The sequence below is a fragment of the Sitophilus oryzae genome, unplaced genomic scaffold (genome assembly GCF_002938485.1).
Source record: "Sitophilus oryzae breed Bouriz unplaced genomic scaffold, Soryzae_2.0 scaffold_1447_pilon_pilon, whole genome shotgun sequence".
In the NCBI taxonomy this organism is placed as follows: Eukaryota; Metazoa; Arthropoda; class Insecta; order Coleoptera; family Curculionidae; genus Sitophilus; species Sitophilus oryzae.
In genome coordinates, this window is record NW_022146112.1 from 220,944 (window position 1) to 247,368 (window position 26,425).

Consider the following 26,425-nt stretch of genomic DNA (forward strand, 5'->3'; position numbering starts at 1 on the left):
AACAGGTTAAATACAAATATTGTTATTCGTATCAGAGAGAAAACTTCTATTATAGAGAAAACTTTTAGCTTTTTTGAATTCTATTTCAACATAAATTTCTCACCGGTTATCAAATGTTAGGTTAGGAATTTCCTTCTACTCGACAAGGTAGGTAGAGAAAGATACACTTAACAGAGTTGTTTTATTTCTGATTTCTATTTTACCATATAACAAGGTCGACATTTGGTAAAATGATCGAAGCGTATAAACGCACCATTCTCTTCGATTAAAATACTATTTCGATTTAATTGTTGTGTCGAAATTTATCATCTAAACGGGCTGAAAGCCATCAACCAGCAAATGGCAATCGAAAACTGCAATTAGTCCATTTAAAAATGTCTGTTTCATTATACAGATGTCTGTTTCATCTAAAAAACATTTTTTAAAAAGGCTGTCCTTTTAGCGAATTTGTCATATGTTTTACTCGGTGCTTGTCTTTTGATCCAGACCAAACGTAATCTTGTTACCAACAGAGGTTTCCATACATGGCTTTAGGACACTGGTAGATAATTCAAATCTTTGATGGGTTAAAATTCATTGGGACATTGATCTTATACAAATTTACAAATAAAAAAAAATATATACAAATTCGGATTACAATTCACAACACAATAATTGTGGTTACACTAATCAGCTTTATTTATTGATGTAAAGTATTTGTAATTTCATAGTTGTCATGGTCTGCAAATACTTATTTTCTTCAATAATCTCTGTTAAAATTGTTGATTTAAGCAAACGGTTTTATAGTATTTTTTCTCGTTTTTAATCAGAAATGTAAAAGGGGAGTGTGTGTTTAGGTGAAAGGGGAAATATTTACTAATCTATATTTTAAATAAGTATTTACCTACCATATTGCCATAGTTTTAAGTTTTTTTTATCACCATCTTCCTATAAATTGAGAAACGTATGTCGTTTTTTTGGTTCTTGTTCAATGCTCATTTATTTATGTTTTCTATGAAACAGTCTTTGCTGCAAACGATCTTAAATAAAATTACAAGAAGTATATTATTAGGTTTATGTGAAAAATATGTTTTTTGTCAAGACCTCTTCATAAACCGTTATTCTATTATTTAGCTGACTAAATCATAAGACCATTGCAATTTCTATTAAACACAATGTAAAAAATTAATAGCGGTACTTTTAGATCTAAAGTTTAATTAGCTAACATAAGAAAATGTTTAGCCCAATAGAAGAGAAAAATACATTTTTGTATAACAATTAAAAGCTTGGTGTTAATTAACATGCAGGTGTAACAATCAACGCTTAATAAGGAATGTTGGCGATTAATATGATGATAAAAGCGTCTAACAACTTAACGCATTTGAAAATAAATTAAAGAGCATATATAAAACATATTAAAATTAAAATTCCAATCTTCTGTTTTGTAAATATTTATGATGTTTAACATATTGACAAAAATTTTATGAAGTAATTTGGTTATTCTGACTGCGAATAGCTTTTTCTTATTGCTTCTGAAGACGTTTGAGAACTAAGAAAATTAAGGAAATATTATTCAAATGTGTTATTAATGTGACTTCTTTCTCTTATTAGATTCATTAACATGATTTTATTTGTTACACATCCCTAATCGGTAGAATACAAATGATTTATACACAAACTTATAATAATTATACAAAGTAGTAAATTATTAATAGAGAGAGAGAGAGAGAGAGAGAATCTAGTTACCAAAAGTTATAGACATAATGAATCGAACATACCTGTCTATACTGGTTTACTATAAGTTTCACAGCACATGCATGTATAGAATGCAGTTGAGTAGATGAGTAAATTGCATTTTTTTTTGTTTTTATTACAGAAATTTGACAATTTCTGTGATTTACGTAACCTCTTAAAATAATTCTTAACATACATAGAAAAAATGCTATTAAATAAAACATTTTTTTCAAACGATACAGAAGTACTGATTTTTGCGGCGCGATTGACAATAAAAAAAGTAATTTGAACGCCTAGGCGTAAAAGTAAAGCACTTTTACGCCTACGCATAAAAGTACAAAAATATATTATTAAACTGACATAAAGTGTCAAATTCAACTAGCGTAACCATAGTTTATACAGGGTGTCCCAGAAATAAGTGCAAATATTTTAACTGGTAGTATAGTTCAGCCCCAGAAACACGCCTATGAGGTTTTTTTCGCAAAAAAAATTGAAAATTCGAAATTTTTAAAAAAAATTTGGAAATTTTTTTAGTTTTTAGTTAGAAAACATAATTTCTTGATAATATGGCAACATAGGTATTAGATTAAATTTACAAGAAAGAAAATCCAGAAAAGATCCAGTGGTTCTCAAAATTTTAGCAAAAAATCTTTTTTTTGGAAATTTTCAAAGTAAAATAACTCCGTTATTTTGGATTTATTTGAAAAACGATAAAGAGAAAATATGTTTCTTTTATCGAGATCTATCACCTCTTCAAATATTTGCACTTACTTCTGGGACACCCTGTATATCGAGATATAATTACATACAAGGTATTACTTTTAAATATTTTATATTATTTAGAATGTTTAAAATTGTTTAAAAAATTATTTGAGACGTTTAAAAAAAATAGCATGTTCTATTCGAAGTAAAAATGAATTTTTGTGCCTTACCTGTAACGTCAAACGTACAGCCTCGCCGCAAAAAGTATCGTTTTTACTCCTAATAAAACAATATACTATTAGTCTCTTTTATTTATCTTTGAAATATCATTGAACAATATTAATATTCGTCTTTCTATAAATTTAGAATACGAAGCGGTTTTATAGAAATATTAAGAGTAAAATATGTTTACCCATAGAAAAATGTTAAACTTTTACTAATAGGTATAAGTAAGTATAAGTAGTAATTAAAAAAATCATTTTTTGTCTATAATATAGTACAAATATTTTATCAAGATACACTTCACTACCTTAATTATTTTTTAAAAATATTTGTATTTAGCAAAATAATTGGTGTTACCCGAGGTATTACTTAGTAGAGTTATTTTTTCATTATAGTGAGACTACGTTTCTAGTACTTTTGAAGTAATGAACAATAAATAAATTCGATAAAACGAACAATACTAAATTTCGGGACTTTTTTATTCACTTAAAAACAAAACGTGGCTTTGTTTAAATTCAGTGAAAACCAACAAAAAAACCTTGACATATGATGTGGGTAACTTCAAAGATCCACTCTATTAAATTTGGCATTATATGAAGGATATACAGGGTGTCATTCAAAATTCTTCGCTTAGTTTAATTTCATTACACGTTAAACCCAGTGAAAAAATTATATTTAAATATTTTTTTATAGAAAGTATAAGTTTTGATAAATTACATTTGATATTAAATTATATTATTATCAAATACTTAAGGTATTAAAATATTTTATATTTTGGTGTATTTCTTAGTAAAAATAGTTATTGTAATTCTATAGTTTCTCAGATAAAAATTATTGTTTCAAGGTTTAATACTCTTATGAATTTATATAATTTAAAATGTCTAATGTATTTTTCCATAACATATAGAGATATGATACACAACTTCTTAAAAAATATTAGTACAATATGAAACAATGAGTATTCTAGTCAAGTGGACTTTTCATTATGATAAATGTATAGTTAGTTACAATATATAAATTGATTAATCCGCCATTATATTTTTTATCAACCTATACTCTACAACAATCAGTACTTAAATAAACATAAGGAACATATAAGATATAAAAAAATATTGTTATTATAGTTATTTATATTGTTATTATATTATATTCATTCGTTATAGATACTGTTACTTAAGAAATATATACATAAAACATATTTTACTTTTAATCAAGGATATAATGAACCATAATCTATATAAAGTAAATAATTCCAAACTGAGCAAACTCATTTACAGTTCGAAACATTAGCACTAGTTTAATTAGAAGTCGAAAAAGTGAAATGGACAAAAACACTTAACGGCTACTTCGTGTCCGATAGCGGTCGAGATCCCCCTACGTGTGCACCAACTTTGCATTTCAAATGGCCGTGATTTTGCAGCGCGACTTCGTGCTAGATCGGAGGAAGATACTTAACATAAAGATATGTATTATCCATGTCCGATTCCGTTCGAACCTACACACACGTTTCGTCGTCGACATCCAGTCCAAACAAAGATCTATTGAAATGTTTTCCTAGGAAAGTTCAACATTCCCGGATTCCAAAAAGCGCCAGGTTCCCGCTAAATACCGGGTGGCGTCGAACAGATTAGACGATGGGATTTCAAATACTAAATAATAAATAAGTGTGGTGAAACCTGAATAACTAGCAGTTGCAAAAAAAACATGCCAAACAATACATTCATTACGATGCCAAATTTTACATCCTCAATTTTGGTCTCTCGACAATCACGAGTAAGAGTTATTAAGATGTTTTGGAAATTGTTCTAGATCAGGTTGAAAGAAGTGGTCTAAAGTGGTGCGGTCATTTACTTAGAAACCCAGAAAATTTGATGAATGATCCAGATGTTTGACCAAAAGCAGTAAATAAAAAAAAATATGAAGAGAAAAAAGGTGTTCACCACAAAGACACCAAGATAACTGGAATGAAGGAAATAGCGGAGCTGTGGTAAAAAATGGCTCGAAGAAGAAGATTATCAATACAGAGATGCTTGCAGTTCTTTTTTCATATGATATAAAATATTTAGTTTAAGCGTCAATTAAGATTCGCCTTTCACTAACATTTAAGGATATAAAATATATGAGTATTTCGCAATTTTTAATAAAAAACAGATTATGATAGTATACTCATAACCACAATATCTAGAACCATGGCCAATTAAAGTTAGACATAGTTAAAAAGAGAATATTATTTAGATTACTATTTAATAATCTCTTTATAATTGCCTTATTGATATTACTTACGTCTCTAGCGTTTCGTAGGAATATAAATTACCTGAAAAAGAAAGAAAACATATATTAGTATCATTTTCTTTGATATTATATAATATAATATATATAATTATTCAAAACCTAATTTTGATAAACTATTTGAAAACAAAAATTGGTAATTTGAATGTGGTAGACAATGATTCAGTATTGAAACTAAACGAATTTCGGACTTTCATTGTCTTTATTTATTTTTGATTTACACAACGTTTCGGTCAGATCACTGACCATTATCAAGTGTAAACTAAACTAAATCCTAGAACTACTGAACTTTTATACTACAGCCCTGCTGTAGTAATACCCGTGAAGAAGTGGGGTGTAGTCAACAGTTAGTTAAATAATTGTAAAAAAACATTCCGAAAATCATATGTTTATTTTTTTTTAAAACCTTAATTAGCCTTGGACATGCGCAAGTTAATTTGATATTAGCATTAGTCTCAAGAATATAAAACATCACATATTACTTGCTAGTAATTTGATGTTTAGGATCGAAGTATGATCAGTCAGTAAAAAATACCATGAGCTTCAAATGAATTATATTTTAATTCCTGTGCCGTGTAATATAACTCTAGCTTATGTTTTAGTTAATTAAAAAAGAATCTGACCATACGGTATGTGTATTACTTGTACAATATATGATAAAGTTACATAAAAAATATGAAAATGTAGAGAACTAAGTTACCGAGAGCAGGTTGTAATATTTTAAACAGCGTTTGCTGTGCGTGTACAACATAACTATAAAGTTATGTCCGAACAACCGCATAAATAAAAGCGATACAAAAATATTTACCAAATAAAAAAGCTAAGAATTTTAGTATTCAATTTATAGGAGATGAAGTCAAATACCAGTTTTTCTTGAAGTAACATTTTCACCGGTATTTATTGGTGCAGTAAAGAAACGGATTTTTCATCTTAAAAATACAGTCCACCGCAGTGTTAATAAATAGATGAGGAACGAACAGATTTAAAATAAAAAAAGCTATAAAATCGAATATTTATTTCTATCTTTTATAGCTTTCCATATAGGGAATAAATTTTAAATTTTATATGTCCCTCAAATTTTCATATCGGTTGTTAAATACAAACGCAATATTGAAATTTTAATAGCGTACAAAATTATCTCGGTAAAAAATAAATTAAGCTAAGAGCTGTAATAATGAAAATCTATTGAGTCGGAAGTTAATATAATATGTACAATAACAAAATTTAGAGGAATTTTCCTTCAATCGATATACTCCTAGGTGCTAACAATGGCAAATAAAAAAATATAAAAGAGCAAAACAATAATTTATCAACAACTTTACACAATACACTCTCTACAAAATATAATAAAATACGTGCTAAAATAAAAATGATAGATTCAGTCACTGTATAGATAAATATTGAAGTAAAGTAGATAGTGAAAATCATTGCTTTTATAGAAATATATCAGGTACCCCGTGTAGTTCATATTAATAACAAATTTATCTGTATTTATATAAGTATGACTGACGAAACCTAACTCGAATTTTATCTTTTACCTAATATCAAAATTTGATTTAACTATATATACATACATTCTCCTGGTATATTTGTTGTTGTCTCACATCATTATTGAATTAGTTCTTGTATGACTACTTATAGGCCAAATTGACGTGAAAAAGAAATTTCCTAGGTTTGCACGGTTGCTCGATCGCCGCTCGATTCAGGAGGCCCAAAAGACAGTAAAATTCTTGGACTTTATTCAAATTTTCGCCTACAGTTCCAAAACGTTGCATTCTAGCGAATATTTCAGTACAACATAAATTAAAGAAAATTAGATTCTGTGCCGAATGAGTATACATTCATACAAGTCGGTTTAGTAGTGCGGCTAAAATCGAAAGCTGAAGATTAGTGATATTGCTGAGGATGCACTAAAGTGAAATTTAATTGTCCATCGCCTGAAAACATCATTCTAGTACATGCCAAGGAAATGAAAATATTCCGACACTTGCCACCTGCTCTACAATTCCTAAGAGAGGTACCCTCCAATTTCCAGCTTCTAGCTCTGTATGAAATACCTTATAAAGTCTAATAATAATATAGATAGATATATCTAATAATAATATAATATAGATAGATATATCTAATAATAATATAATATAGATAGATATTAATTGCGAGTTTCCATTCTGTGGAAAACCTGACCATCAGGGATTTTTTAATTGTTGTAGCTTAACTGAGAGATGCTAAAAACGTGCTTTGTTGTATTTGTCTTATAAGCCACCGGATTTGTGAAAGATGCTACTTCGCTGTAGTATAATGTAAATTTAAAATGTTGTTTTTGTGACGTCCAAGGTTATAAAAAAAAGTTTTGATAAAGATTGAAACGTTGACTATGATAATGTGTTTGACTTAAAAAAATAAAAAAAACTTTTTATTACGGACCATAATCCCAAGAAACAATTTTCAATTTTTTTTTATATAAATAGAAACAATTTTATATATTTTTATAGATATCAAAAGAAAAAAGTGAGTAGCGCATATGTTTTTCTTTTCATTAACATTCCAGTCATAACCCATATGCACGTCCCTGATAAATTTATTGAGACTTTTTTAGCATTAAAATATGTAACACTTATAGTAACTTTTACCCCCAAAATTTCAGTCAAATCACTAAAAGTACTTGGAGGAAGAGATGGCACATGTTATTGAAACACCCTGTCTAACAGGTATATTGATGTGGCAAATTGGGCTTTAAAAGACTTTTAAAAGAATAGCATCAACATGATGAGTTATCTTCAGAAAACAACCATCAAATAATTGAATACGCAACATACCCTTTAATATTAACACCTTACGACTCTCACGTTAAATTTACATTTTACTACACACCAATACTAATCCTTATTTACCACCAACTGAACTGTTAAGTCGAATATTTAGCATAATAATAAAAACACGCCCGTCCTTGAAGATAACAACATTGTACGAACAAAAAAAAATGGGCATATGCCGACTACACCACTAGCAGCGAATATCAATAAGAAATTATGATACTCTCAGTTTATAATCGTTCTACACGGCCATTTTACATTGGACACATTGCGGTTTAGCTTTGTCCGGTTCGTTAATAAATTACAGAGGGCTCGACGGAGGGATATACGTACAGGGGCGGACTGGGGCCAGCTTTTTTACCCACGTAACCAGTTATTAATTTGCTTCGGACTTCCATAGATGAGTCGAGGTTGTAAAGTCAACTATACAGGGTTAGCAAAATTCAAAAACACATGATTAATTTTAGACTTCTTTAAGTCGTTACTTGAATATAACTAATGTAAGTAGAATAACGCTGAGAAACAACGGTAAATGCAGGTTCTGTGGGGAAATGGGAAAACACCAGCAAAATTCAAAAACACTTAATTAATTTTAGACTTCTTTAAGTCTTTATTTGAATGTAACTAATGTTTGGAATATATTATTTTGAGATTGAGGCTGAGAAACAACGGCAAGCTGGCCTCTGTGGAACCGTCTTAGATACTGATTTTTGTCAAAGCCCTGAAACTGTATATATGTTGTAAACAAAATGTTATACATCTGTTTGGTAGTTTCGCAAATTTTTGTTTTAAAATTGAAAAATAATTGTACGAAATAGAATTTATTAGTAAATTGGTTATTATATTAAACAATCGAAAATAGGTGAAGAAAAATAATGCATTTAATGTACTATGAAATTTTGTACTTTAATCGTTCTAATCTAATGTGTGTCAAATTATTGTGCAATTTGAAAAAAGGGATCTCTATGGTTTTATATAAATAAATATCCAAGTTCAGATATTTTTTTATAATTATTGTAACTTTGAAATAAATTTAATTAAGTACATGCATATTATATCTTATAAAATATCAAGAACAACTTTAAAGTGGATATTGCAACACCATATCATATTATAAATTTGTGTTTTTGATTCTGTAGTAACATCAAGTAAAAACTTACATTTCATTCCCAGTGAAGTACGATAAACTCATTAATATCAACGTTAACCAAGTAGGTATTAACATTTACATAATTTTACATTTTTCTGCAACAGATACATATACAGGGTGGCTACTAGAAATATCTCTCATAGATAAAAAAGTACCGTCATAAAGATCTCCAATATGCATATATTTAATGGAACATTAGATGGAAATAAAGATGGATAGTTCTTTGGCGGTCATATTTATAATTGTTAAAAGCACTAGGTAACCAGTTATTAATTTGCTTCGGAATTCCATAGATGAATCCAGCTTGTAAAGTCAAATATACAGGGCATTATATATATATATATATATATATATATATATATATATATATATTATATTATATATTACATAAAGTCAAATATACAGAGCAAAATTCAGAAACACATGATTAATTTTAGACCTTAAAGCTTCATTCTGAACCTCGCAATTAGTGGAATTAGTTTATGATCATTATATCTCGAAATCTCGAGATTCTCGAAATTAGTTTATGATCATTCAGAATGTCTAAAAAACACAATTAAAATTAATAAAATATCCTAGCAACAGCAATAGTCAGTTGTATCCACAAAGAAAGCATAATATTCAGTTTATGCAACAATCAACTTTTGATGTTTAACCAAAATTTCTCTTGACGGATGATAATCAAAGGCCAAAATGTATGTCATTTCGGCGTTTGAAAAAAATGCACCAACAAACCTTCGCAAATTTTGAAGTACAATTAGTGGAAAAGTTAAAAGTTTGTTAACTTTTTCTACTAATTGAAAATGACTACCACTAATTTTGACGTTCTGAATGCTTACATTGAAATTAAAGGAACAAACTTATACGCTAATTGAAACCACTAATTTATTCCACTAATTGCGACGTTCTCATTGAAGCTTAAGTCGTTACTTGAATATAACTTATTAGTTATAAGTAGATTGAAGCTGAGAAACAACGGCAAATGGAGATTCTGGGGAAATGGGGAAACACCAGAACCTCTCATCACCGCTTCGTACGTGCCATAAACTTTGGTACAGCTGATGTCGAAGATGGAGAGCTAACCTTTGTGGAGCCGCCTCAGATACTAGTTTTTGTTAAAGCCCTGAGACTGTATTCAATAACTCGATATAACTCAAGAAAGGGGAACACACACTTATTTGCTTGTCATAAATTATCTCTTTTATGTTTATTTATCCACTGATCATATAGTGAATGTCCACTACTCAAAATAATTATCACATATTTGAATAAAAGCAATTATTCCATATTTCTAAATGTAGCATACATTTTTCTGCCTTTCTCTTGTGAGTTTTTTTAGGATAATTAGGCTACGCACTTTTTTTTAGAAAATATTCGATAATTATTTTGAGTAGTTTATTAAAGTTCATATACATTAGCGAGCTGTGACACAAATGCATACCCACAACTTCTTGAACCGAAGTTGCTGTACAGGAATTAGTATCCTTTTGGAAATATGAGGACCAATCTTTTGCAGGAGATTCTCAAAGTCTTAAAATTACCATTAGTTTTATGAGATTTCCAGACCAGTACCTATTAGCTCCGTGCCATACATTTTTTAGAAAATGTCGCGGTCGGTGTAGAATAGATAAGAATGACGGAGAACTAATTTTCTTTCCATTTTTTATTCAATTTCCCAATTAATTAGATGAGTTGATGAAAAAAACGTTTATATTCAAACCTAGACAGGTTCGTGCTTTAGTATTCCGAAACAAGATTATTGGCTATACTCGTACTTAATAACGTTATTTTTGTAACGATAATCCTGGTTCGCATCTTGTGTTCAGCACATAAACAGTTATATGTTTTCATGTACGTAAAACGACCAAAAAGGAAGAAACTGAAGAACTAAGGGCATCCTTGCATACCAGCCATCCGGGCAATAATTAAATTATATGCCCCTGTGTTCGCCATTCAAAAGCGATAAATTTACTTTGCCGACTAGTCGAATATTAATTATGACCGTGCCGTCGGTTATTTATAGTAGCCGTGTTATGTCTGTTCGCAAAACAAGACTATGCCACTGCCATATTAATATCAATAAGGAATTTTATGGTACGACCGAGGAAATGTATAGGGCCGGTGCGTGTGTGAGAGCGCGCGAGCCCGGCCGGCAATTGCTGGAAGATGTTTAAGCAAAGCCAGAGCTATTTCAGACTATGAACGCTTCTAAATCTATTTGGATAGGGTAATGGAATGGTTTAGTTCATTTAGGAAGAAACGATGTGGGCGATTCCATTCTAACTACTGCTTTTACTTTCTGTAGTACTTGGTCTCACTTTTCGTACTCAATACTACTATAGATTTTTTACATTAATACAATCTCCACGAATAATATTTCATTACTTTTTTATGTAAATATTAATATGTAGAAGTGGCTATCAGTCTGTATCCACTGCGATCCTTTCAGGTCCACTTTGGTCCTCTTCTGATCGCTAGGTTACACTCGCCACTCCTATCCTTTTCAAAAAGTCTAGAAGCGTGGAGGTTGAACCCTCCATATAGCTCTTTGTCAATGGCTTATCATTACTAATACAAAGGTCCACTTATTTTACAGGCTGTCGTTCACTTAATGACTTCATCCATCAATTTTATCAGCTTTAAATGCATATTAAGCTCTATATATGTCTTATTAGTAGACCCACTAAAACTTTGACAGTCTTTCTGTTTTTGTTTATGTTGCATAGGTCTGTCGTATATTTTGGCGAATGTTCTACTGTGAACATTCTTGCCTGTCTCCACCTTGATGAATTCCTCTATCATTCTGTAGATGTGTTGGTGGTTTGTGGTCATTCTTGTGAGTTTTACAGCGCTGCAAAAAGGTTCCGGGCTTGCGAATGATATTGGTGAGCCTTGTTGATCCATTTCATTTGCCTTAATGTATAGTATCAGTAGCATTCGAAAGAAAACTTGGAATACATCAATTAGGATTCAGTACTGTGCCATCTCGTCTTCTAAAACTTGTCTGTGAATTGTCTCTTTTCTAAAAAGAAAAGATAAGAAAAGGCAGATAAAATGGAAAAACAAGGCTCATCAATATCATTCATAAGCCCGGAACCTTTTTACAGCGCTGTAAAAGCAGTCACAAGAATGACCACAAATAATTTAACAGTTGTTGAATCGTATTTTATACCTAATACGAATAATTGTCTGTCATTTTACCTCCAGATTAATAAAACAACTTGTAAAATATATTAAAAGGTGCCGATTCAACATAACGCGTATAAAATAGTGCATCTAGTGTGTCCAATTTAAAGCTCAACTTTTCAAAAGGAATGTTAATTTACTTATCAGCCCCGTAGTATTGATTTACCAAATCCAAATATTGCTTTTAATAGATACTATCTATGTACGCTTACACACACGCCTACGTTAATTCGATTATAATCAAATTCATAAATATAATCAAAAATCACAAAGTTTCTTTGTAAACTAATATCGAACCTAGATATGATGTGATATCTGTCATACATCCCGAAATGGGACCTACTGGGAATAATAAATGCCATTACAACGTATTAGCTCTAGTAACCAAACCAAACCAAACACTGCCCAATACTGGAGTCGTGTGTCAAGGTATCTTTGATGGACTTTTTATACCTAAAGGAGTATCAAACGAGAGTGGTGTTATTGTCTGTGTTGTAAACAAATATTTCGAAATCAGAAGCAAAAAAAATCCCAATGTCGAAATACGATCATTTAAATGGGTAATATCGACGTTTCAATGACATGTAACCTCAATCCGTGTTCATTCATGCTTCAGTAATCAAAAAAAGTGTGGTAGCATATACGAAGAGACCTACTTAAAAGCGTCGTACCTTCACTTAAACGCAGATATGGCGACGCAAATCCACTTTCTATTTCAAACAACTGGGCATCTCGGCTGATAGCGCATTTTGTTTATTAATTACATCGATTAATTATTATTATTAAATAAAAAATTGTGAGTGTTTCGAGATCGCCGAAAAAAATTGATATAAAAATGAAATTTCTACACCCCGTATATCTGAAACAAAGCATTTTGGGATTTACATTTTATAGGAACTTTTTTATTTATTTTTGTCTGCAGAATATGCAGCCAAAATGACCTGAATATAATAAGGCCCTGTATAATAAAGAATGTATAGGTAGGGTTTCCATAAAGGGTTTTGGAAATTCCGGACAAGTGAACTCAGAAATCCGGACAAATGAACTCTGAAATCCGCACAAAATCCGGACATATCTGGGTAAATCCGGACGTATGGAAACCCTATGTATATAGGGCTTTAATAAATTAAAATATAAATGATTTCAGAGACGATCGTCTCAAGAATAACAATTATTTAAAATTTAAAAAGTCTTTTTTCAAAAATAAGTGTTAAATGAGCACAAAAGGATCTTATTTCACATTATTTTTCGCCTTTACTTCGGAATATGTTAATTTATTCGCATGGGCATATAAAGGTTTATCCTTGTTTTTATTTCCAGACATTAACATTCCTAATAATTACGTTTATTAATCTTGTCACTGTGTTAAATTGCGAGTAACTTGAAGTAATTTATTAATTTGGTATCACATGTTAATATTTGCATAATATGATATATAGTTTAGATCTTATAAAACAACCGCTGTCCAGCGACCAAAACGCATAACGTAAACAATGTGCGCCATTGTTGTTTGCATTCCGAAATGCATAAAATTATCCAATATAAAAAATGAAGTTGTATCCAGACAGAGCAAATTCCGCCGACGTACTGATAGTAGGCAGCGAACCCTAGAATGGGAGATCAGACAGACAAATTAAGAGATTAGATAAAACTAACTTTATGCAATTAATTTTTGGACATGCATGGTTTATATTTTAGGCCATAAACCCTTGATAAATATATTTAAAGTTGTAGTAAGAGTATAAAATAAGTAATATTAATATACATGTTTCAGAAATGATGCTCTATTCCGGAGGATAGTCCTCTTTTTGATCTGACTGTCCTCTTTTCTCTCACGTATTGAAAAAAATCTTTTTTTTCATACCAAACTCAAAATTTAAAAAATATTCGTCTATGGCCGAAATGCTTCTGTCTTTCGCTACTCCCACTCGTTAGTGCAGTTTCTTCAGAAAATGAAGAAATATTTATGTACAAGAAATATTTGTGGAAGCGATAAGCAAGTTTAGCTATTTTATATTACTATTAGCTTATGTGTTGAAAAAAAGATGTTAGAAATAGTTTGTTTTATTTTAACAAGTTTTGAGTATAAATATTTTTAAAAAAGTAAGAAAGACATCGCATAACGTTGACATAACTTTTTAGTAAATTCTAGATATTTGGGCGAGGTTTCAAAAAATGTTTCTCCTGTACCCCTTTTTTACTTTCTCGTCCTCTATATTTTATTTTGAAAGTTGGCAACCCTAGCCTTAGGGTGTAAACTATCCCCATGTGTGATGAGTTTTAACTCAAGAAAGGAGACGCAATAGAAGGTCGCAGTGATTAACTCTCACTGTACATTCTACATTCTAGGATGGAAACTAAATATTACTTGATCCTCGTAATTTTTATTTGACTTGCTTTATTTTACTTATTTAGCATCTTCACTTAGTTTTCACCACACAAATTCATGTTATTAAATAATAATAGTTTTTTTTTCTCAAATGAACACTTATTTTAGGACACACTCAGTGCTCACAGAAAGATATACGTTGTTGTCATATGTTGCTGCAGGTTCCAGTATTAGTCAGAGTTAAAATTCAGTCGGTTTAAATTCCTTATATGTCATAGAAAATGTATAGGGTATCCCATTTTAGTTGAAATCATAGCGTATCTCCGTTATTAGTGAAAATAGAAGGATGTGGTTTGCACAAATATTTCGCACTTTTTTGTCGAACGAAAGATGCTGTAAACAAAATTTTCACAACCCTTCTCGTTTCTGAGTTTTGTTTTCATAACCCTTTTTGAAAATTTTGCAATTTGAGATACCCCCGTATCTCTGTTATTCGAAAGGTATCGCGAAGATGAAATCCGCATCCTCCTATCTTCACTAATAACGAGGATACCGTATGATTTCAACTAAAATGGGACACCCTGTACTTGTGTGAAAAAGGATTTTGAAAAAAAAACAGAATTTGCATAACTAAAACGACTAAAACTTATTAAGACTTACTAAATAAGAATAAAAAGCCTTTTTATGTATCTAATAGTCAACATTCGTTTAAAACTTTTTTTATATTTTCATTACTACCGTATGATCGAATAAAAACGGCGTCAGCGATGGCTATGAAATGAAGATCGCTGTCATTTCATATGTAAATTTATATGGGAAACGGTATCTATATTGCGTTTACGTATTTATTTCTTAATTTAGGTCTAATTTAATATATTACAGTTGAGGGTTGGAACCTTTGGTGTTACAACAGCAAAATATAACACTAGTTCACAACAATACACCAATATTAACAACTAATAATTTACTTTTGCACTAGACGCGCGTTTCGCTAACCATGTTAGCACCATCAACTGATGATTATTAATCTTATTTATTATTATCATTACATCTACTGATGATGAACATAGTTAGCGAAATGCGCGTCCAGTGAAAAAGTTAAATGTTTTGGTGGACTAGTGTTTTATTTTACTTATTATATGTATTAAATAAGTAATTAGGTTAATATGTATGTCCAAGATCTTTATATGAAAAAGCTTAACTTTTATTATTAATATATACTAACAAAATTAGTATTAAAGTTACTTCAAACTTCAAACTTATTACTTATAAAAAACTTATTACTTCAAACGTCATTCATCTAACGAACAACATCACACCACATTCTAAAAAATATTTGAATAAAATTTATTTTGGAACTCATTATTATTAGCAACTTATTCTGCAAAAGTATGTAAGCAATTAAATACACTGAAAAAAAAAACGCAAAATTATAATATTTTCATAATTGATAAAGTTAAATAACTTTATTCACTTGAGTGCATTAATTTATTACGAAATGGTATGGCTTTATTATCTAAATAACATATAAACTTATTGTATCGATTACCATATATAAAGATTATTTTAATCCGGTATCCTTTAATTTTTTTACAAAAGTTTTATTGGAAAATAATTGTATGTTTGTTTATACATTTGGAAAGTTATTGCTGGGTTTTATTATTATTGGTCCGTTTATAACGATTTCATGTTCAGGACATGATTAATTTCGATTAATTATTCTATGGCAAGCTATAAAATTTATTTTATTCTGCTTTTTATTACTTAAGCTCAGTACTAAAGTTCATATAATCATTTAACCGAAAGAAAAATATTGAGTGCCTATCGATTTACAGTCCATTAAAACTAAGTATTTGATGCTACTAAATTCTCTTTAGTTGTATGATGATACAGATATAAAGCGTCAGGCGCCATCTTATTTTTATTTCATCTTTATTAAATTAATAATTTATCAAAAAACAAAAAAAAAATATTGCTTGAAATTAAACTACCACTTAGCAGAGTATACAGAGTGTTTTTTAAAAAAACATATGCCACATCTTGTGGGGAGATTCCTCCCGTGAAAATAAGATGTATTTTTCATATGAACATAGGTCCGATTTTGCCTTGTTTCGTAGTTACAGTTAATTTAAATACTTAAGTTAATTTAAGTACCTAAGTTTAGTACTTTTAGTGATTCGAATGAAATTTTCAGGGCAAAAGTTACTATAAGTGCGACATATTTTAATGCTATAAAAGTGTCGATAGATTTATCAGGAACGTGCGGAATATGGGGTTACCACTGGAATATTTTTCAAAAAAAAACATGTGCGCCACTGACTTTTTTCTTTTGATGTCAAAATTGTGTAAGCCGTTTAATACCAATTAAAAATTATGTGATATTTTGTCTAATTCCGCCTCCTTGATGAAATAAACGTAATTTTATTAATCACAATTAATAAAATTAAATAAAATTAATAAATTATATATTTTACTTAATTTGCTATTAAATATTATTACTATATTAGTTATATTAATATTAGTCCAACCTACAGCAATTTCAAATAAAAAAATATTGGTATATAAGATAATTATAAAAAACCAAATTTTATTTCCATACCCATGTTTATAGGAACTTTTTTTCATATTTTTTGATGAGGAATCAATGAGTACTTATTTAAAACTTTTGCAAGTTAATGATATTAATTTTTTTTAAAGGTTCCTATTAGACTTGGATCAAGGCAAATTAATAAAATTGCGTTTATTATATGTCCCATTTTTGTCTGAAAATTTGATTCGAAACGCTACAAGTACTTAGAAAAAAATTATAATAAATCCAAAAAATATTAAGACTTTAATACCCTGTAGCTACGAAACAAAGCAAAATAAGACCTATATCGATACGAAAAAAAAATATATTATCTTATTTTTACATGAGGAATCTCCCCACGAGAGACGTCACGTGTTTTTTGAAACACGCTGTAGATATACTTATAGTAGAGTCTCATAATAAATATTTCTCTATTAAAACTTTCTTGATGTAGCTAAATCTACCAAACAAGCTCAACAATATTTTGAAGGACCATCAATATTTGAAAGTTTGATGAAAACTCTAGGCATGATTGTTATGACTCTGATTATAAGCACTCTGTGCTATAAAAATTGTTCAAGGCAGTTTTAATACATTTCTTTGTTATTCCGATTCTCTATGTTACATTTTCCGCAATTATATAGTGCTCCCGTAATCCCGGTTTATAGAATTTGATGACTGAACTGATAATTTAGATACCGTTCCATATAAATAGTTTTCTTATAAATTTATGACATCTAGAAATAGTAACAATTTATCTCTTTAAATATTTTCTTTTGTTGTAATATTTAACTTCCTTGCCAGGTAGTTAAATATTACAAGATCTCTTTACAGCTTAAACAAAAGGCGAATAAAACAAATCAATAAACGCCTGAGACGAGGAAGTAGTAAAAAATCAATTTACTGCAACCGTTTTTTGCTTCTGTATCTCTTTCTTGAAAGAAACAGACATAAAACGAAGCATGATATCCCTTATTACAAGCTTGGAAACCACACCGAGAGATGTGTATTATATTTACAATTTTAAAACAAAGACCAAGTAAGATTTTTTTTTGAAATCTCATTACGTTTCTTAGAAGAAGATGTTAATGGCAGCATCGGCCGACGTCATGCTTCGTCGGCGCTACGAAACCGAAGCATTAGAACAAATAAACGCAAGAAAATCATCGACAGTGATTTTCCTGGGAAATAAGTTGGAGTTCGGTTGACGAAAACCACAAAAATTAGTACATCGATTATTTTTAATTTTTATTTTTGTTTGTAGCGTTGTTTATGGCTACGTTCAGTGGTCGATCCCTGTAACTACAAAAAATGATAATGAACCTTATCAAATTAAATTCTGTAGTAATATACGTACTATCGACTATGTAATATGGGGGGGAACAGCCGGGCTAACGTCCAGCTACGCGAAACTCCGGTTCCCGAGAGATCACCGAAGTTAAGTGACGTTAGACGATGCGAGTGGACGGACGGATGACCGTCCGGAATAGGGTATAGCCGGATTAATATGAGAAATCTGCCCCCGCGGCTTTTTTGACTCGCACTCAGGGGATCGATTTGGTCGAATCAAAATAATTCACCTAATTTTTAGCTCTGTAACTCAAACGGTTTTCGAGATTTTCAAAAAAAAAACTGTTTTCTTCAAACTCGAATTTTATTTGTATTTTTATAGTAAAATTCTAAATTAATTAAGGATGATAAGTCAAAGATATGAAAACAAAATTGGTGCCGGGAGGCACGTATAGCCGCCCATACTAAAATATGTCAATAAAAAGTTGGTAGGCAGTTCTTTTAGTTTCATAGTAAAGGCATTTTTCCAATTATTTTTATCTCAAAAACTGCGACTTTGATTGATTTTGATGTTATTACAAATTTTGTTGCAAATATTATTCCTAATCTTAAATTGAAAACCGCGTTTCGCTAGCTACTGTAATTTTGGAGTTTTTAAAAGAGAGATTTTTTAAAATTTTTAACCCCCTTCCATACCCCATCGCCAATCCTCCACCCCCACCAAAAACTAATGGCCAGATTCTCGGGGGCCACAGTATTTTTGTGTCCAATTTGGTTAAAATCGGTTTAGCGATTTTTGAATTATCGTGTTACAGACGGACAGACAGACAGACAGACAGACAGACACCATGAAAATATTTTGTATTTAGGTCATTTATGACCCAAATAACTCATTTTGAGTGAAATTAAAAAAACTTTTTTTTGCCGATCTTAATAGCCTACCATATCAATAGGTATATATCATCATGATTCTTAAACGAAAAGCCGATTTTTAGCGGAGGAATGAAAATTAAAATCTTCATTTTTTTAACCATTGTGAAATATGGAAAAATCGTCACTCACTAAAAATCGTCAGAAAATGTCTTTTATACTTCTTTACACTCAGGATTTTTTTAGAATTTGGAAAGTGGTGGAACAATATGAAAAAAATTAAAAACTCTTTTTTTTCTAAAATCTTCTGTTTTAACTAACTTATATTTTTATTTAGTTTAAAAAAGTGCGTAGAAAATATTAAAGATAGAAAGAAAATATTAAAAATTTAGGTAAATTATTTTGATTCGATAGCAAATCGATCCCCTGAGTGCGAGTTAAAAAAGCAGCGGGGGCAGATTTCCCATATTAATCCGGCTCCACCATTATATTCTTCCTAACTTAGATTATTACTACGTTAAGTTTTCCTAAAAATGATGAACAATGTAATATTTATGAATTTACTAAATTATCACAGCTTTGAATTAATGAAATTATTAGAACTGTAGGAAAATATTCGTTTTATCGCACAATTTGCAAGTGCATTAATAAATTAGATAGGTAATGGGTATATAAGTAGATAAGAATTCAAAAACTAGCCATAAGACACTTTATTTTAAATCATGTCTATAGCTCTATGGTGGATTCCGCTCTGCAAAAAGGTCCTTTATGTATTTCGCCACTTGCACTGTAAGAAATTCTCCAAAGAAGAATAGTTATTTTATGGAAACACCGCTGCATTAATCCAACGGAGACCAACTTGTTAGCTGTATTTTACTAATAAAACAAATTTGTCTAAAGGACAAACAAGTCCTTAATGTTTCAGGAGGTATATCTAACTCCTCCCATCGTCGGAAGCAAAAAGACACAAAGAACAATGGCCCAAAAAGTCATACTCTGCAGTCTAAGGAGAACCACAAGAAGTTTTAGGCCGACCAAAAAATATATCGATGACGTTAGAACAGTGACAAAAAGACATTGGATAAGATTGGCTAGATATCGCAAAGCATGGACCTAGTATGGAGACTATATTCAACACTGGATGGAACCAGGCTGAGAAAGAAGAAGAAGAGGAATTCACTACAATCAACAATGTTCACATTAGTGAAGCTTTAGGAATTTCTAATGTGAGAATTTCAGAATTTCAAACCCTGTTTACTCAAAAAAAGTTTGATCACATTATTATAATAGCTTCCCCTAGATAAAATAGTGACTTGTATATAGTTTTCTTCAATATTGATGATTAGCAATGTCAAATTTCGCTTAGAATTTGGGATAAATTGAGATTTTGAAACAGATTTTAAGAATAATATTTTAAGTATATCTTCAATACAATCGCATGTATTTAACAGTTCATATTAGCGGATTAACATTTCCAATACAATAAGTTTTTTAGTTTCTCTTTTGTATCCCCGAAGCTATTTGAACAGGTGATTTACTTCACAATACTACTAGCACGAATCCGCAAATACCAGGCAATTATCACGATAATTCCTATTACTTAACGATATTTATTGTAATTATTAACCTAGATTCGCCATTTACAAACACAAAATGATACTGAAATAATATTATCTACAATCTAGCATCGATTGGAGTTTTTTCCTTCTCCTCTCTGTACCATTGTTGTGCGTTCGAATCGCCAAAGGCGCCACTAAACTAGGACGGCGTAGTTCGATTCTAATTATTTCTCAGACGGGTACAGTTATTTTTCTTTCGGTTGTCCATTGCAAAGAAAAACCTAATTTTCTAGGCAGATTTTAGAAAAAAAAAGAATAACTGTTAAGACAGTTTTTGTTTCTTCAAACCAAACGTTTACTGATAATTACAAATTGACTCACTTATTTTTTACTATGATATGTATATTTTATAGTAATTTCAAGCAAAATTTTGGAGTAAAATATGAATGTGAATTATTATAAAAGTACAATATTAGCTTTCCATTTTGTACCACTTTTAATAATTTATAACTTTTATTATTTCTGACCTAGAACATTTATTAAATATATTAGTTCAGCCATTGGGGATCAAAAAAGGGTCCTGCTTGGAAAAAAGTCCGGAAGTTTTGAAACTTTGCAGGTTTATATTTTTTGGGGTCCCTAACTAAAATCCATAAAGTGCACATTTTCAGACTTGCCGTCGGCGCCGCCATCTTGTCAAGATGGCGCCCAAAATCTGCATTTTGTAATTACATTAACTTATGAATAATTAATTGTCGTGCTGGACTTGGTGCTGGACAGCATTCATTGCGAACTTACCACAAGATTTAGCATTGGTCTGGTTGTACCAAAGATGCCGAAGAATGGGTTTGGAAGAAAACAAAAACAGGCATTACTCCAGTCACAACGTTGAAAGCTCCAGCTCCAAAATCTCTATTGGCATTTTTATCCTGTAAATGCAAAACCAACAACTGTGATAAAGCCTGCGGATGCAGAAAAGCAGGATTAAAATGTTCAATGGTTTGTGCATACTGCAATGGGAAATGCTCTGACAACGTCACTGAAGTGTCACTCGACGAATCCGATGAAGAGGAGTTGGACTTGCCTGTAGATATCCCTCTGGCAACTGAAGATGAAGGGTTGAACGAATTGAGAGACCACCCTGATGAGCCCAGCACAGCAAACACGATCGACTTTGACATCAATGAGCCAGGTCCGTCGGGCTTGTGCAGATAAGTTAAAGTTTTTAATTTATCTAGTAGAGTAGGCCTCCGGGGAGACCACGTTAAAATAAATGCGCCATGTACTTTACCTCTTGGGTGGTGTGGAAACAAGTACACATTTTCAATAATTAAAATTAATGGTTCATAAATTAATGAGCGAATTAATGATATTCCACTCTTTCATGACAAAATTGAAGAAACTAAACTAAAACTAGTTTTAGTAAACCCTAATCGACATTTGAGTTCGAAACATCGACTATAAATATATCATATTTTACGCAAAATTGTTAAATTTCCAGTGATTTTGTGCCTAAACGGTTGACTTTAGCGAAAATTTTCATGGAACTTTTTTATAGGAAATTTTATTCTCTTTAACTTTGCTCTCTTCAAATTTTTGAGAAAAACGCATAGTTTTCGAGATATTTACAAAATACCGATTTTGGGCGCCATCTTGGCAAGATGGCGGCGACGGCGGCAAGTCTGGAAATATGCATTTTATGGATTTTAGTTAGGGACCGCAAAACCTATAAACCTGCAAAGTTTCAAAACTTCCGGACTTTTTTCCAAGCAAAACTCCCCAATGACTGGACTATATACATTATATGATTTTAAACAGTAGATTTTTGAGCTGGCACAGACCTATTCCATTGTGACCTTTTCAGATCTATTGCGGTTCTCTCCTGATCTCTATATTATTTTCTTCGGCAGTCTTGTATTTCCTCTATTCTCCTTACGTTTTTCCAGTTTTTCCTACCTGTTATAATTACATTAAATTTGTTATTAATGATTTAGATATTGGATTTTTAGTGAAGTTTTATATTTTATTTTATATATTATCATCATATTCATTTTCATTTATAAACAATTTTCAATTATAGTGTAGCCTCCCTCACATGCTCCCTTTGTAGTTGGGCCCATTTTTGTCTATTGTTGGCTATGCGGGCCTAAGTTATCCCTGCTAATTTCCTAATATCATGGTCCTATCCCAGGTTTGGTCTTCCTCTAGGTCTCTTGAGGGTTTTACTCTAGGTCTCACATGGGTACCATGCTGTAATTTTTGTGATCCATCTATCACCCGTTCTTTTCTGGTAGTAGAGATCCCGAGCTATTAGTTGTCGCAAATATATATGTATATACTATTTCAAATTACATATTTTGAGTGTCTTTTCTTTTCACTAGTTCTTTGTACATTACTTTAGTTTTTGCTAAATTCATTTTGAGACCCACTTTATTGCTGGCTGTGTTTAGTTCATTAATTTGTGCTTGTAGTTCTTCAGGACTATTGGCAGTTAAGACTATGTCATCAGCGAATCTTAAATGGTTAAGATATTCTCCATCTATTTCTAATCCTTTGCTGGCCAAGTCCAGTTGACGGAATATTTTTTTCTAATATTGCTGTAAACAGCTTTGGGGATATCGTATCTCCTTGTACTCCTTTACCAGTTGGGTGCCAAAAAAAATCGTCTTTAACATCCAAAAATTCAGATAAACCCATTTGAGACTTTTTACATAACATGAATTCTATATTTTATTTATTTAAATTTTAAGTTAAATTTTATTTTAGAGTAGCCATAAAATTTCCTTTGCGTCAAACAAGATTAGCAACTCATGTAAAACAGCATAAAATAATAAATACTAAGAAGTGTCAACCTTATTTAAAACGGTACTATGATTTTAAATCAACTAGGTGTGTTCCAACGAGTGACAGAAAATTTTCACTGAAAAAAAGATAGTCATGACTAGTTGTTTTTACTATTCCATCTGTCATTTGAGAACAATGGCGATATTGCACATCATAAATACGGATTTCGATGCTAATAAATTCAGTAAAATATTTATTGCTTCACTTTAATATAAAAATTTAAATATTAAAGCTGATTTAGACTCTTACGAAATGGCCAGTAAATTTTGTTGGAAAAGATCTTAAGGAAAAATTAAAAATAGATTAGAAAGCAATGATATCATTAATTAATAAGAACAAAAGTGCTAAATTTTGTATAATGTAGTTGTCAAATTATGAAAGTATAATAAAATTCAAGCTCATAACTTTCTATATAAGAAATATTTATTTAACTAATAAATTTAAATATACAGGGTGAGTCTTAAATAAGTGCAAATATTTTTAGGGCTGGTAGATCTCGATAAAATAAACATATTGAGTTATTTTACTTTGAAAATTAAACAAATATATTTTTGGTTAAATTTTGAGAATGGCTAGACCTTTTCAGGGGTTTCTCTCTTGAAAATTTAATCTACTACCTATGATACCATATTATCAAGAGATGTTTTTAACTCAAAATTAAAAAAATCATTTTTTTGCGAAAAAAACCTGTAAGACGGGTTTCTGGGGTCGAAATATAACTGCCCCTAAAAATATTTGAACTTATTTAAGACTCACCCTGTATATATTCTATATCGTTCACGAATGTTGTAAGCACAAAAATGTATGTTTTGAGTTATATTAATTTTAAAGTTTATAAGTTCGCCAATATTCACGTTTTTGATTATGCTTAAGTACTTAACACAAATGGAAGATGGCTTTGGTACCAACAAATTTAAATATTTAATTTACCACTGGTGGTGTATAAGAAAATATTTGCCTAAATTATTCGTTTGCTGGAAAATGCACTTACAACATTTACGTACTAGACCATCGATATCTTTATTTAAATATTATGCATATATAGAATATTACAATTAAGAAAATATTATATTACATTATGTATGATCAACTTTTATTCAAATGCCAAATAAGTTAGTGAATATAACTATTTTCACTAACTTGTTTTACTAGCTGGATTTATTTCTCAATACCTAAATCCAGCCAATGTCTAAAATTACACGAAATCAAAGATTAACAAATTATTTTTCACTTGCTTATGGCCTTCATTATTTCATTCAAAAAGTTATTACTTATTCTCAATGGTATTATATATAGTTAATAGATAATATGAAATACACCTGTTTCTTGCATAATGAATGCTTTAGTAATTATTAAACTAGTATTACAAATGTTCTCATGGTTTCATGTATCTAGAAAAGTCGAATTTAAAATAAAATCCATAAAGCTGAACTTTATAAAAAGGTCAAACTAACACACCTTTCCAATTTTTTTAAAGTAAATAAAACATATTGTATAAGTATGAAAATAAACGGCGTATGTATGGGAATAAATTGTCAAGTGAAATTTTCGACTAAATACCGAAAATATACAGAATATCCCTACCAAGCAACAAATGAATGTGTGATGCTGGAAATGTAGCTCTATGTAAACAAAGCAGTTTGTTGGCAAAATATTTTATTTACCAAGAGTTTATTACGAGGATAAAGCTTCAAAGCGATGGTGTATCTAAAGCGAAACATATAGGAGTCAAAACTTCTGGCAGTTATTGCATTTCAGGACTTATGACCAGTTTCGAACAAGTTCGAACAATCCTCGAATTGTCACGGGGTTTCTAACAGGACACTGTCTCCTCAATGAACATATCTTAGATTGAAGCTCAGAAATAACGGGAATACAGATCCTGTGGGGAAAATGGGTCTGTCAGAAACACCATCAGAACACCACTTGGAGATGAAGAACTACCCTACGACAAATGCAGATTCTGTGGGTAAAATGGCAAAACACCAAAACACCTCACCAATGAGTTCGCCGAGACGGTAATCATTCGTTTCATAAACTTTTTATAATTGTAGATGTAGATTATGCGATCTTATAAATCTATTGTGTCCCCCTATCTTGAGCTATGACTCATCATACAGTCCCAGAGCTTTGACCAAATCCAGTATCTGAAACGGTTCTACGGAGGTTAGTTCTCCATCTTCTATATCAGTATAACGTACCAAACTTCTGTAGAACCGTTTCTGATACTAGCTTTTGTCAAAGCTATGGGACTGTATGATGAGTGATAACTCAAGAAAGGGGGACACAATAGATTTATAAGAGGTCGCATAATCTACATCTACAATCTATTGCGTTTCAATGAACATATTAAGTAATAATGAGAATGACACAAAAATTGCGATATCAATGATGATCGGGTCAGACTGTTGTTCTGACATCTGGGGTATTTACAAATAAACAAAACCTAACCAAACCAACCTATAATGCGAGTAGCCAGGAATAGGCTAAAGAGGAATTGTAGACTGCATGTAGCCCGTTTTATGGATGGAAAATGAACAAAGTTATTTTTTGCTAAAGCAGTTTAATCATTTCGTCCTAAAGCAGTTTAATTAGTAATAATAAAACTTAAAGTATCCTTATGGAAACAGTATAAACAATGTTCCTATTAGATTAAGGTCACAATTCATGCTTTTAGTATTTTAAACTGTCATCACAAATACAACATATAGGTTTTTGAAAGAATTTAAAATGTGTAATTTACGTCAGTAACCAGGTCTCTTTGAGAATAATAGACGCCTATTTTAAATTTCTGAGAAGAGTTTACAAGTATGACAAATTTTGGAAGCTCAGTAAAAATATGAAATTATAATCTCTTACCCCTTTGTTGGTTAATATTTCATAGAATTT

The 26,425-nt window shown here is 30.7% G+C and overlaps 1 protein-coding gene across 3 annotated transcripts in view; it reads right to left on the bottom strand.

Annotated features, from left to right (window-relative positions):
* Positions 1 to 26,425, bottom strand: part of LOC115877355 (protein dachsous) — a 569,521-nt gene that overhangs the window by 158,574 nt on the left and 384,522 nt on the right. The window contains exon 1 of one of the 3 annotated variants that reach the window (XM_030893497.1): positions 7,743 to 7,807. The exons of 1 other annotated variant lie outside the window; for it this stretch is intronic. The gene's annotated coding sequence lies outside the window, so the exon portion shown is untranslated. Of the gene's footprint in view, positions 1 to 7,742; positions 7,808 to 26,425 lie in introns of those variants that run through there. One more of the 3 variants, XM_030893500.1, reaches the window with a different exon arrangement.